This window comes from Vombatus ursinus, unplaced genomic scaffold (assembly GCF_900497805.2).
Source record: "Vombatus ursinus unplaced genomic scaffold, bare-nosed wombat genome assembly UNPS02005236.1, whole genome shotgun sequence".
Lineage (NCBI taxonomy): Eukaryota > Metazoa > Chordata > Mammalia > Diprotodontia > Vombatidae > Vombatus > Vombatus ursinus.
Genome location: NW_020945014.1, coordinates 141,197 through 156,622, shown reverse-complemented (window position 1 = coordinate 156,622; position 15,426 = coordinate 141,197). Strand labels below are relative to the sequence as shown.

The following is a 15,426-nucleotide window of genomic DNA, read 5'->3' as shown; positions in this document are numbered from 1 at the left end:
AGCTGTACTGAGGCACTGGGAGATTTGGCTGCTGGAGAATGCCATCGCACATGGTGGTTTTCTGAGCTGATGTCTACCAGCTGGGAACCTCTGCCTATACTAAAGTACTTTAGGGGGTCCTGGTGTTGGCCCTTGCCTGCTTCACCACCCTGGGGTTCAGGATCTCCCCCGGTATACTGATATGGGGCTGGCCATTGGCTTGCTGGGACATCTCCCATCCTGTACTGCTCCCCCTCTCCCAGAGCAAGAGGGGTCTTTCCCATTATTCCCAAAGCTTCCTGGGCTACAAGGCTGCTGCACCCTGTCTTTCTGCTGGCTCAGTTGTTCCAGGGTTTTTCCTAGGGCGATATTTTCTGGGCTTTCAGCAGTCAATACGGGATGGTAAGGCTTACTTCTTACTCTGCCATCTTGGCTCCCAGAAGTGGAAGTCCTGATTGTCTTAATAGATGTAGAGAAAAGCTTTTGGGTAGACTGAACCAATATAATTAAAATGACAATTATACCTAAATTGATTTACTTATTCAGTGCCATACCAACCACATTACCAAAAAATTATTTTGTAAAACTAGGAAAAAATAACAAAATTCATCTGGAAGAACGAAAGGTCAAAAATATAAAGGGACTCAATGAAAAAAAAAATGTGGCTTAGCAGGACCGGATCTCAAACTGTATTACAATGCAGTCACCATTAAAACAATCTGGTACTAACTAAGGAATACAGAGGTAGATTAGTGGAATACATTAGGTATGCAATACACAGTGGTAAATGACCATAGTAATCTAATGTTTGGCAAACCCAAAGATCCAAGATTTTGGGACAAGAAATCACTATTTGACAAAAATTGCTGGGAAAACTGGAAAGGAATTTAGCAGAAAGAAGGTATAGACCAATGTTTTATAATGTGTACCAATATAAGGTAAAAGTGGGTACATGATTTAGACATAAAAGGTAATATCCTAAGCAAATTAAGGTAGCATGAAATATTTTACTGGTCAGATTGATGGACATGAGAAAAATTTATGACCAAACAAGAAGTAGAAAGAATTATGGAATATAAAATGGAAAATTTTGATTACATAAAATTAAAATGTTTTTGCACAAACAAAACCAAAGCTACCAATATTAAAAGGAAAGCAGAAAACTGGGGGAAATTTTTTACAAGTTTCTCTGATAAAGGCCTCATTTTTCAAATATATAAAGAACTGAGTCAAATTTATAAGAATATGAGTTATTCCCCAATTGATAAGTGGTCAAAGGATATGAACAGGCAGTTTCCAGACAAAGAAATCAAAGCTAACTATGGTCATTTGAAAAAAAAAATGCTCTAAATCATTATTGATTAGAGACATGTGAATTAAAACAACTCTGAGGTACCACCTCACACCTATCAGATTGGCTAACCTGACAGAAAGGGAAAATAACAGATATTGAAGAGGAGATGGGGAAAATAGGGACATTAATGCATTGTTAGTAAAGTTGTGAACTAATCCAACCATTCTGGAGAGCAATTTAGAACTATTCCCAAAGGGCTATCCTTTGACCCAGCAATACCACTACTAAGTCTGTACCTCAAAAAGGTCAAAGAAGAAAGAAAAAGGACCTATATGTACAAAAATATTAATAGCGTTTCTTTTGTGGTAGCAAAAAATGGGAAATTGAGGGGCAATGCCTATCATTTGGGAAATGGATGAACAAGTTGTGCCATATGATTGTGATGAAAGACCATTGTGCTATAAGAAATGACAAGCAGGATGCTCTCAGCAAAACCTGGGAAGACCTGTATGAACTGATGCAAAATGAAGCAAGCAGAACCAGAATATTGTACACAGTAAAAGCAATATTGTATGATGATCAGCTGTGAATGACTTAGCTATTCTCAGCAATACAATGATCTGAGACAATTCCAAATGATTTATGATGAAAAATGCTATTCGCCTCCAGAAAAAGAACTGATGGAGTCTGAATACAAATTGAAACATACTTTTAAAATTTTATTATTCTTGGGGATTTTTTAATCTGTGTTTTCTTTTGTAATATGGCTAATATGGAAAGATTTTGAATGCTTGCACATGTATAACCTATATCAAATTTCTTGCCTTCTCAAGGAGAGGGGAGAGAAGGGAGGGAGAGAATTTAGAACTCAAAATTTAAAAAAATACATTAAAAGTTTTTGCTTGCATATAATTGATAAAGATAAAATAAAAATTAAATGTATAAAAAGAAATAAATATTACCTCCATGTGATGAAAAACAAAAAAAAAATTGTTTTTTGGTTGGATTGATATTGCTTGACTGAATTCATTGAGTCCAAAAGTGTGAGAATTGATAGTGAATTATGCTAAGGAATGATGGCAGAACCAGGTTGATTTCAGGAATTACTCATTTTAGTATTTCCAGCCCCTAGGTTAGAACCGGGGAAACTATTGCATGCTCAAGGGTACAAACACTGTTCTTCATCCAAAAAGGAAAGGCAAAAATGGCAGACACCCAACAAGGACAACTCAGACCTTAAGTCCCCCTAGTGATCAGGTGGGATATTGCAGGAAGTTGAAAGGTTGAAAGCCCAGTTTAAGAAGATAACCTAAAAATAGTTCAGAAAGAGCATTATCTCAAGTTGAGTCATTCCAGACCCAATGACTAGATCTCAATCTATGACAGCTATCTTCCTGTGTGTTTATAGGAAGTATCAGTAACCCACAAAGCAAACAAACAGATCACACCAAGCACTCAATAGTAGCTATCAGGTCCCTCCACCTATGACATTTTCTATTCCTCCCTTAGTCCTTCAAATTCATTCTCCTACGGCATGGTTTCAGGTCCTTATCACTATCCTGATCAACCTCTTCACAATGTTCTACAATTTGTCAGTGTGTCTTCTAAAATATGGAGACCAAATTAAATGCAATACTCCAAATTGGAAATAATGGAGTAGAGAGCAATGAGTCTATAATAACTACCCTTTGTAGAGTACTTTATATTGCAGAGCATTTCACACATGCAATATCATTTGCACCTCATAAGAACCCTGAGAGGAAGGTGCTATTACTATCCTCCATTTTAACAGATGGGAAACTGAGGCTGAGAGGTGTTAAGTTCAGCATCCACTAGATAGCAAATGTGTCTGAGGCATGATTCAAACTTGGGTCTTCCTCCCTCCATGCCTCACCCTCTCCCTCTATTACCAGCCAGCTGCCTGCCTATCACCTCTCTAGTCTTAAACACAATACCTCTCTTGATTCAGCCTAAGAGCATATTAGTTTTTTTCACTATTATATCACACTACTTATTTATACTGAACTGGAAGTCCACAGAAGGTAGATATTTTCTATACTTCCATATGAACATATTGTCTCCCTTGAAGGCATGCAAGATCCTTAGGAACTACTAATATTAGTTTAAGCATCTTCTGCAGGTGCCTCATTACCTTCCAAGGATTCAATTATCATCTTTATGCTGATTATCAGATCTACTAATCCAGCCCTGACCTCTCTCCTAACCCTTTCCTGATCCACCCAACTCCACTCCTGCCAAGTCATTTTTATAGGCCTTATGTATAATTTGTATCTCATTATCTACCTACCGTATATGTTGTCTCTCCCAATAGAATGTATCCTTCTCAAGGGCAGGCTGTGTCTTTCTTTTTTGTCTTTGTAATACTAGCACCTAGCATAGTACCTGACACAGTGTAAGGAATTAATAGATATTTATTCATAGAAAAATGTATGCCTTACAGGCACGTCTGAGACTATTAGTCTTAAAAAGATTACATCTTTCCTCTCCTCTCTTATGCCTTGCTGAACTAGATCATGTCCTTTGTCATGTACCATGTTCCTTGCCCCAATATCACTGATATTGTCTTCCCAAGCCCCAGCCTGGGATTATTCTCACCATCTGCTCCCTTGATTCCTATTCATGTGCTGCTAAAGAAAGCTGGAGAAAATGATGAAATCATGCCACATTTACAAAGCCTCGACTGGGCCCTCACCATTGCAAGGCAATCCTTTCATAGCTGATCCTAATCAATTCACTATCCTAATCTTCCAGTGGATTTCCACCCCTTCTCAAATCTCTCATGACTTCCCTTCCTCCCTTCCAGTTGAGAACCTTGCTTCATATTTCACTGAAGAAAAATTGAGGCCACTTGGAGGGAGCTTTCTTCTCTCCCCTCCTTCCCTGCTTCCCCTCCCTCACCCATGTCTCACATGAAAAGGAGGCCCTTCCCTTTCCCCAGACTAAGCCCTCTAAATGCATGAGTAATCCTACTCTGTCTCCTCTTTTCCAGCAGACTACCCTTTCTATGGTCCTCACTCTTTCACTTATCCTTAATATCTCCCTGTGTACTGTCTACTTCCCTGCTGCCCATGAATATGCCCATTTCTTCCCCATCCTAAAAAAAACATTCACTTGATCCTTCCCTCCTTAGTTATCATCCTATCTGTTCTCCTTTTTTATAGCTAAACTCCTCAAGAAGGCCATATACATTCAGTGCCCTTTTCTGGCAGGAAGTCTGACAAAAAGATTTCATTTTTTCTATTTTGCAGTCTGGAACAACTGACATTGCTCTCTCCAAAGTTGTTAGCAATCACTTAATTGCCAAATCTAATGGCATTTCCCCAGTCTTCAACCTTCTTGACCCCTTTGCCACCTCTGGTAGTGTCATTCACCCTCTTCTCCTTGAAACTCTCTTTATTCCAGGTTTTTGTGACATCACTGTCTTTTGGTTCTTCTCCTACCTATACAGATGATCCTTCTCAGTCTCCTTTGCTGTCAGGCAGCTAGGTGTTGTAGTCGATACAGTGCAAGGCCTGGAGTCGGGAAGAGCTGAGTTCAAATCCAGCCTCAGACCCTTACTAGGTGTGTTACCCTGGGCAAGCCATTTAATCCCCTTTTGCCTCAGTTTTCTAATCTGTAAAAATGGAGGGATTTGTTGCAAGGATCAAATGAGATAATACCATTAGCACAGTGACTGGCATATAGTAAGCACTATTTAAATGTTAAATATATTTGCTGGATCTTCATGCAGGTCACATCCACTAATCATGGATGTCATGAATGTAGGATCGTGCTAGGCTCTCTTCTCTCTCTATGCTGTCTTTCTTGGGGACCTCATCATCTCCCAAATATCCAATTATCATCTCTCCAATGATGATTGTCAGATTACTTATCTAGCCCTAACTTTTCTCCTGACATCCAGTCTAACATCTCCAACTGCCTATGAGACATTTCAAATTGGATATCACACAGACATATTAAGTTCAACATATCCAAAACTGAACTCATTATTTTTCCCTCAAAACCTCCCCTCTTCCTAACTTCCCTCTTCCTTTCAAGGGTACCACCATTCTTCCAATAATCCAGGATCTCCATCTAGATGTCATCTTCTACTTCTGTCTGTCTGTCTGTCTGTCTGTCTGTCTGTCTCTCTCTCTCTCTCTCTCCATTCATATTTAATCAGTGATAAAGTCCTACCCTTTCTAACCTTATAACATGTCTCATATACTCATATATACTCTGTTTCTCATCTGACACTGCAACCACCCTGGCATTATCACCTTATAACTGGACTTTTGCAATAGCCTTCTGGTTGGTATTCATGCCTCAAATCTCTTCTCTCCAATCCATTCTCCTGTCTTCTTAAAAAAAAAGATCTGACCATATCACCTTCTTATTCAATCAACTTCAGTGGCTCCCTATTACCTCCATGATTAAATTTTTTAATTTTCAGTACGGTTTTCCACATCCTTCATAACCTGAACTCTTCCAGCATTTTTAGTCTTCTTTCCCCTTACCCTACTTCCATTCCCCCGTACTCTGTGATCCAGTGATATTGACCTTCTCATTGCTCCTCAAACTAGATACTCTGATCTCCTGTCTCCAGGCATTTTCTCTGACTACCCCCCAGGCCTGAAATGTTCTCCCTCCTCATCTCTGCCTCCTAGCTCCCCTGGATTCCTTCAGGTCTCATCTATAATCCCACCTTTTGCAAGAAATCCTTCTTAATCTTAGTCCCTTCCCTCTGAGATTACCTCCATTACCTTATCTCGTTTGCACGTGGTTGTTTGTGTGTCATCTCCCCAATAAATTGTGAGTTCCTTGAAAGTAAGACTGGTATTTACCTTCCTTTGTATCCCCAGGGCTTAGCATAGTGCTTGCCTTGCACATAGAAGGTACTTAATCCAGAATGTCAGTTGTTTGACTGACTAACTTGACTTCCTCTGAGTTTTCTTCTTAACTTTGCCTTTTTGGGAAGTTTGGATAAAGACGAGAGAAGCACAGGGCTTGTGTCTCTCCCCACAAAGCAGGAATTCTTCTCCCAGTAGCAATTGTGCAACTTATGTTTGACTGAGAGCTCCCTGAAGGTGGGGGGCACCACCTGCATTTAGAGTTGGAAGGGTTCATACAGATCACTGACTCCAATCTCCTAATTTTACCAATGGGGAAACTGAGGTAAGGATAAGAAAAGTTGTTTACCCAAGGTTTAACAGTGAACTAGTGGCATAACTTGAACTTTAACCCAGATCCTTTCATTCTTTTCAATATCTCTCTCTTCAAAGAGAAAGGGATCAATTCCATACAACGCCTCTGTGTTGAGTGTCAGAGGCGAAGGAAAGGAACACAATACTAAATAGACAGGGTTAGAGACCCCTAGAGAGCTTCTAGACCAGTGAGACACATCTCTCACACACAGATAAGAGATGACAAATTGCAATTAGCCCCATAAAAGAAGTACAAAGTGAATAGGATTTTCTCAAGGAGACCTGATTTCAAATCAAAAATATTTCCCATTTATTAATGTTTAAGCAAAAGAACAGAGAAGAGCCCAAAGGCTTGGAAGTCAGCATTTTTGGCTTTTGCTTTCAGCCCCCCTTACCCTATCAAAGCCTCGATAGTGTGGTAGTGGGAAGGGGAGCAGGGAGAGGGGAGAAAGCTACCAGATGAGTAGGGCTCATGACCTCTCCAATGGGGTGTGACCTAGCTGTCAAGAACCATTGCTTCTAGAGACTGAGTGTGGGAACCATTTCTAGGGCTTTGTGGGTTGGGGGATCCTTCAGATCACATACTGACCTGGAGTAGGACAGGCAGGAAGCTTAGAAACATCACCAGCCCCATACTGCTGGCCCAGCAGTGGGCAATGCCTTGAATACTATATTGGCTATAGATGTCTGTGTCACTCCCTGAGACGGAGGGGATGCCAACACTGCATAAATTCTCAGCACAACAATGGGAATAGATAAATGCATTTGGACCTTCTTTCTCATGTGAAAATTTTTGGTAGTAGTATTCCAAAAATGGGCAGAACTTACGGCACTGCTTGGAAATAAGCAAGTAGCGATTGCTCAGCCCTGTGGGAAGAAGAAAGAAGAGGTGAATTTAAAAACAAACCAAAAAACCCACTGCCCAATTGCCCATGATGGTGATGAAGATGCAGATGATGTGATAGGTGGTATAGAATAGCCCAGAGTGAATATGGGGGTCAGGAAGGTCTGAGTTCAAATACACCCTGTGGTCCACACTGGCTGTATGGTTGTGAGCACTTAACCTTTCAATGACCTCAGGAAACACTGTAAGACCAGAAGTTACAGGCCAGTTGCCAATCCATGTAAGTGGAGGCACTTTATACCCTAGGAGTGCCCTACATATATGGAATTACAGGTCTGGACCACAATCATAAGAACAATAACCATCAATGTGCTTCCTACCATATGATGCTGCTTCTCATTATCTGCATTAACTTCAGTAAGCATTTATTAAGTTTCTACCACGTACAAAGGATTGTGCTAGATGCTAGGGATAAAAAAAAAATAGTCCTTGTCTTCAAAGAGCATACAGTCTGCCATGGGGTGGAAGGAGATACACAGCAATATCTCCCACTACTTGCATGCACGCACAGATGCACATAGAATCTAAAATTGGACAGAACTTCAGAGGGCATCTGTTCCCACTCCTGAGTCCCCTCAGCATTATTGCTGGCAGGGATGACTTCAAGTGAGTGAGAAACCACTACCTCCTGAAGCCTGTCATTTCACTAGGGACACCTTCCATCATAAGGATGCTTTTTTTGTTTTATTTTTTCTTGTAATGAGCTGAAATTTGCTCCCTGAAACCAGCTCATTGATCCAAGCCTGCCCTCCATGGTCAAGCAGAACACTAATCTGTCTTCTATGTGACAGCCTTTCAAATACTTGTAAACAATTATAATGCCATCCCCCCAAAAAGCTTTTTTTTCTCCTATCTATCCTGTTCTTTTGACTGTCCACAAGGCTGGGTGATTGGGGGAAGGGCAAGATGGAACATATTCCAAGACTTGTATGGTAGTAACACAGAGAATGCTCCCAGATTCCCCTTGTGCCTTCAATCAATTTTCATCTATGACATGGCCTCCAGTTCCATCACCATTCTAGTTATCTTACCCTACTTTGTCAATATCCTTACGGGAATCAGGTGACTAAAAATGAAAGTCAGCTAACAAGCATTTATCAAGTGCCTATTACTATGTGCCAAGCACTGTGTTGAGTACTGAGGTTGGGGGAGGGGGTTGTTGAAAAGAAAGGGCAAAATGTGGTCTCTGTCCTCAAAGAGATCACATTCTTATGGGGAAGAAACACTGTAAATAGCTAGGAAAGACAAGATATAGAAAAAGTTGAAATGGAAGGTAATTTCAGAGAAGAAATTAGGAGGCATGGGGTGGGGTGGGGGAGGGAAGAGAGGAGTGGTACAGAGTGAGGCAGAGAGAAGACCAGGAACACGCTTCCTTCTAAGGTATGTTTGAGCTGTGTCTTGAAGGAACAACAAATAGGTGAGGCTAGCTGGATCACAGAGGCCGTGGAAGGTAATAAAGTATGGACATCACTATGTGGGAGTCAAGGTATAGTGTGTCCTACTGTAGCTGATCAGATCAATATGAGCTCGGAATGCTCTACCACAGGCTGGGGACAAATGATCCATATGAACATTTGAGGTAAAGTATAAAAAGACTGGAAGGGGCCAAGCTGAGGGGCTTTAGATGCCAAACAGAGGACTTCAGATTTGATATTGGGAATAACAAAGAGGCACTGGAGCTTATTATGGGGTAGAGAGGTGACATGGTCACACCTGTACATTAGGAAAGTCATTTTGGCAGCTGAGTGGAAGATAGATTGGAGTGGGGAGAGAGGTGAGGCAAGAAGACCAATTAGAAAGCTATTGAAATTAATTGTCTAGTCAAGGAGTGATGAGACCATGGACTAGATGTCTGAGTGGAGAGGTGTTTTGAGTGGAGAAATAAGATCTGGCTCTTTGTTGGAGATGTGAATGACGATGAGGAATCAACAATGACACCAATGTTGTGAGCATGGATTACTAAAAAACATGGTGGTCCCCTTGACAGTGATAGGAAAGTCAGGAAGAAGGGAAGGTTTAGGAAGTAATGTAACAAGTTCAGTTTCGATGCCTATAGGATATCCGCTTCAAGACATCCAAAAGACAGTTGATGATGTGGGCCTGGAGCTCAGGGGGAAAGACTAGATCTGAGAATCCTCCACATAACTGAACTCATGGGAGCTGATGAACCCAGCAAGTGAGTAACTAGGGAAGGAGAAGAGAAGAGCGTCCAAGAAGAGCCTTGACTATGTCAATTGGAAGTCTGACCAGGAGCAATATTACCGTATGGGTCCTGGATGAGATAGCTCATGTATTGTAGAAATAACAGATGAAAGAGTTGCCAAGACAGGCATTTCAGTTTGACATAAGGAAGCAGTTGTTCCAAAGTTGAAAAGCATGCTTTGAGTGACAGCTGGTTCCCCTTCACTGGAGACCTTCAGGTTGAGGCTGGGTGACCTCAAGTTCAAGGTAAGGAAGAGGGCATCTCTATTTGGACAGGTGCTGGACTGGATGACCCTTGCTAGAACCCTTCCTCTCCTTCTCCTTTTGCCTATTGTCTTCCCCATTAGAATATGATATCTCTGAGGGCAGAGATTGTTTTAGCCTTTCTTTGTATTCTCCGGCCCTTAATACCATGCCTGGAATATAGTAGATCCTTAATAAATGCTTATTGGCTCACTGACTGACAGAATCAAACACTCCTACGACACTTACTATGGCACTGCTCTGTACACAGTCAGATAGCAATTCATGATTGTTGAATGCGTGAATGAATATATGAATGAAGGGAGTGCTGAGTCTCAGTGCAAATGTGTCGCACACCCAAAACAGTGGGAAACACAGGGTTAGAGGAAATGGTGAGAACTTAGCTTATCCCACTCCTCAAAGTTTTCTCCATTCCCCAGAACTACCAATGGGTGAGTTACTTGTAGCTCGAAGGGAGGTCCCTGACCTAAGCCCATGCTTAATTAAATCTATGACCTGCCCAAAAGCCTTCCCCCATCACTCAGGAAAAGAGAGAGAATGAATGGGGAAAAAAAAAACTTACTGGTACCCACGGTGATGCAGAACGCATCTCCTGCATTGCACCTCTCTGGATTCCTGCAGGCAAAACTATTGATCTGCTCACACACATGACACATCAGAAATACTGTTTAGAGGAAGAGATAAAGACCATGAAGGGAAGATGGTGACACTCCCACGAATGTTTCCCAACCTTTCCCTGCCCTGAGACCTGCTGCCTCCTAATATCTCCTTCCCCTGATGTCTGCTCCCTAGATTTGCATCTCAAAACCTCAGACCTGGATCAGATGTGTAACCTGCCCCCTGAGCCGGGATCTCCTCTATCATACCCAAAGCAGTAATCAAACTCCAATTTAAAGACATCTAGTGACAGTGCATTCACTTCTTGCTAAAGCAGTGCCTTGAGTTTGGTGACAGCCCTCCTTAAAGAGGCCTTTCATTATAGAAAGACATCATCTGCCTTTTTTTCCACCTCCATCCATCACTTCTAGTTTAGTTCCTAGTAGTAAAGCAGAGTAAATTTATCTGACTTTCACGGGACATTGGCCAAATACTCATAGAGACATGGCCCTCCTCCCTCAATCTTACCTTCTTTTCTTTCAAAGCTCTTCCAAAACTTGTCCCCTTCTAACCTTTCCAGTCTCATTACTCCTTATACCCTCTTGCCAACTCCCACATACTCTGTGATCCAGTGACATTAACCTCCTGGCTATTCCTCACACTAGATACTCCATCTCCCGTCCATGGACACCCAATGAGCCACATTTCAAGAGGATCATAGGATTTGGAGCTAGAAATTATCTAATCCAACCCACTCATTTTACAGTGGAGGAAACTGAGGACTAAAGAGGCTCAGTGGCTTGCCCAAGGCCATGCACCCAGTCAGCAGCAGAGCCAAGAGTTGAACCCAGGTCTTCTAACACCAAATCTACTACCTTTTCATCTACATCATGCTGTCCATCCTATTTAATACCTTCTCTTGACCTTCAACAAATCCTATGCTCACTGACCAGCCTCCTAAAATAGCCTATACCAGCAGGGACCAGCTAGGACCGGCAAGGTCTGTTGGTTTTGTTCACTAGACCCATCCTGCCTTCCAGCCATCTTGTTGGTCCCATTCTTGTCCCTGGTGATCAGGACCCTTTGAGCAAGGAGGACTCACTTTGTTTGCCAGTCAGAGTGGTGTCTGCATGGAGCATGGGCCATGCCATGGTCAGCAGGAGCCCGAGGATCAACTTCATTTCCCTCAGCAGCGTCTCACCTGCCCAACAGGGAGAACCAATATAATATTCTGTTAGGGTTTGACTTACAAGCCAGCACTGACAGCTTAACTTCAGTTGTTCTATTTCATCCTATTCCACCCCATCCCACACAAATAAGATAGTATTTGTAAAGCACTGAGCACTTAGCCTGGCACATAGTAGGTGCTTAATAAATGCCTGTTCCTTTCCCCTTCCTGTTGTCTTATCCCACTGTCAGCTCATCCCCATTTCAACTTAAACAACTATTTAAGTGACTGTAGGTACTTGCCCCTTGATAGGGGTTGGGGTTACATCAATACATATGGCAGAGATCCTGTCCTCAAGAAACCTACAATGTAATTCTGTGATAGCAGAGGGGTGGTAGAAGGGGAAAATGCATGCCACGGGGCAGCTAGGTGGTGCAGTGGATAGAGCTCTGGCCTTGGACTCAGGAGACATGAGTCTTAGACACATGATACTTACTAGCTGTGTGACCCTGGGCAAGTCACTTAACCCCAATTGCCTCACCAAAAAGCAAAAAAAAACAAACAAAAAACAAAACAAAAGACAAAAAACATATGCCACGTGTCCACAAAAAGGTGTAATACAGAGACAGTGGAGTCAAAGGATGTTTTTAGAGGTAGAAGAGACCTTAGAGAAGGGTTTTTTGTTGTCACCCCTTTGGCAGTCTGGTGAAATCTATGGATCCCTTCTCAGAAGAAGGTTTTTTAATGTATAGAACACAGGATTACAAGGGAAACCAATTAAAATGAAATACAATTATCAAAATATTCTTTTAAAAGATGGATCCCAGGTTAAGAACATTTGCCTTAGAGATCTAAATCTGTAATCCTCACTTTACAGATAAGGAAACTGAGGCCCAGACAGAGGGGGAGTGTTCTACCCAAGTCTTATTGGCAAAGTCGAGATTCAAATCCAGGTTTTTTGATTGACTTAGGGGCAAAGACAGAACCAAGCAGAATGCTATAAGAAATTTTTTTAAATTAATTTATTTTGATTTATCCACAATCACTTCCATAAGCTTTTGAGTTTTAAATTTTTCTCCCCCTCCCTCCCCACCTCCTTCCCCAAGATGGCATGCAATCTGATATAGGCTATACATATATATTCCTATTAAACATATTTTTCACATTAGTGATGTTATAAGTAAGAATTAGAACCAATAGCAGGAAGCACCAGAAAGAGGAAACAAAACACAACAGAAGAAAAAAATAGCAAATAGTATGCTTCGATCTACATTCAAACTCCATAGTTCTTTTTTTGGATGTAGGTAGCGTTTTCCATCACGAGGCCTTGGAGATGTCTTAGATCCTTGCATTGCTGAGAAGGGCTAAGTCTATCAACGTTAGTCATCGCACAACGTGGCTGTTACTGTGTACAACGTTCTCTTGGTTCTGCTCACTTCACTCAGCATCAGACCATACAAGTCTTTCCAGGTTTTTCTGGAGTCAGCCTGTTCATCATTTCTTATAGCACAATATTCCATTTCATTCATATACCACAACTTGTTCAGTCACTCGCCAAGTGATAAGCATCCTCTCAATTTCCAAAGAGCTGCTATAAATATTTTTGTACATGTGGGTCCTTTTCCCCTTTGTATGATCTCTTTGGGATACAGCCCTAGAAATGCTACTGCTGGGTCAGAGGGTGTAGTGCTATGAGAAATTTAAGGAAGGAGACAACACTCTGTCAGAGGAGCTGAGCTAGGCCTTGGGAAACTGTGTAAATGCACAGAACTCAGCCCTCTGACGGTAAATGTGTTTCTTCCTTGGTAAAAGACAATTTTCTTCTTTCCCAGCAGAGGCTGACTCTTCCCCCCTCCCCCCACCCCAGATGGAGGTTTTCCTGAGGACAGACCTTGTACCATCTTACAAACATTAGGACCCGAAAAGAAAACTAGCTGTTTGCCCCTCCGAGGTTGGTAGTGGGCATCGCACTCTGTCCAGAGACCCCTAGTACAGTGGGATTAAGAGGTGGCAGGGACTTTAGGGACTCTTCCTATTTTGCAGATGAGGAAACTGAGGCTCAGAAGGGCTAAGAGACTCGCCTAAGATCACAGAGCTATTGGCATGGGGGAGCATCAATCAATAAACATTTACAAGCAGCATGTTAAAATGGGAAAGATTCTTTTAGGTGGAGTCAGTGAACCTAGAGTCAAACCCCTGATTTGCTTCTCACTACTCGTGTGACTTTGGTCAAGGCACTTGAACTCTTTCTGAGTCTCTGTTTCCTTCTCTGCAAAAGGAGAAAGTTGGAACAGATGACCTTCGATCAATCCATCAACAAGCATTTATTAAGCACTTACTATGTGCCTGCCACTAGGGATCCAAAAGCAGAACTAAACAACTCCTCCACTGAAATTGCCAGCAGGCATTTCTTAAGAACCTACTATGTGCCAAGCACAAGGAATACAAGGGCAGGAACTAAATAGTTACTCTACTGAAGTTGTCAACAAGCATTTATTAAGCACCTACTATATGCCAGCCACTGGGGATCCAAAAGCAGAACTGAACAATTCCTCTATTGAAGTTGTCAGCAGGCATTTCTTAAGCACCTACTATGTGCCAGGCACCAAGAATACAAAGGCAGGAATTAAACAGTTTCTCTACAAAGTTGTCACCGAGCATTTATTAAGCACCTACTATGTGCCAGGCCCTGTGCTAAGCACTGGGAACTTGCATCCTATGGAGGAGATCACATGTACACATATAAGTGTATGCAAAATTTATACAAAATAAATAAATATAGGATGATTGGGGAAAATGGGAGGCTCTAGCAGCTGGGGCAGGGGAAAGGGGATCAGGGAAGGCATCACGTAGGAGGTGGCTTTCAAGCTGAACCTTAAAGGAAATAAAAGATTCGAAGAAGTCTATTCTGGCTCTAACCACTCTAAGCGGAGGAGCCAGGAGTCAAACTGAGGTCCTTCACCTCCAGATGCGGGTCCTGGACAGCATGCTACAAGTCCAAAAATCCGGATTCAAAACCTTGCTTTCCAGAGTGAACTTGGCCAAGTTCTGTCCAGGCCCGTGGGTGGGCTGGGGGTCTTGGAGCGCCGGGACTGGGGCACTTACCTGGAGGAGTCAGGGCTCCAGATTCTCCCCAGATGCCTCTTCCTGTCCTCCCCGCTCTCAGCACAGCTTCTAGAAAGATCCTGCCAAGTTCAGTCTCATGCACATTCTGTCTCTGCTCCTCTGCCTGGGGCCAGCTGGGGGCAGAAAAGGGAGGAGAGGTGAGATTGTTTCTGGCAGGGGCGGTACAGAGCCTCTGGTCCCACCCCCTCCCTCTTCAGGGGAAGGACCAAGGCCCAGAGAGGGGAAGGGGATTGTCCAGCGTCACACAACTGGGAAATAAATGATAGATCCTCTGACTCCAGTCCATCAGCAAGCATTTAAGTGCCTCCAATCTATCAAAAAGGCTTTATTAACATGCCTCTAATCCATTAGCAAGCATTTGTTAAGTGTCTACTGGGTACTGGGCACTGTGCTCAGTGCCAAGGATCTATGTATAATGTATAATCATATTTTATTGTATTATAATATATAATAATAATAATATTATATTGTAATACTAATACATTATTATATAAACATAAATTATCATATAAATTATATTATTATAAATGTAAATTATTTATTATATTATTATGTATAAATATATTATATATTATGACATATACTGTTATAGAATAATATAATAATATAATATATATGATTATATGTATAATGACATATAATATATATAATTATACATATAATAACACTGATGCCTAGATTATAGAGA

General features: G+C 41.7%; 1 long non-coding RNA gene across 1 annotated transcript; it reads right to left on the bottom strand.

Annotated features, from left to right (window-relative positions):
* Positions 1–7,327: 7,327 nt before the first annotated feature.
* Positions 7,328–14,841, bottom strand: LOC114030149. The gene is made up of 4 exons (XR_003567558.1): positions 14,718–14,841; positions 11,547–11,645; positions 10,410–10,511; positions 7,328–7,344 (listed from the first exon to the last, which is right to left on the bottom strand). It is a non-coding gene; the product is annotated as an uncharacterized LOC114030149 (long non-coding RNA).
* Positions 14,842–15,426: the final 585 nt, after the last annotated feature.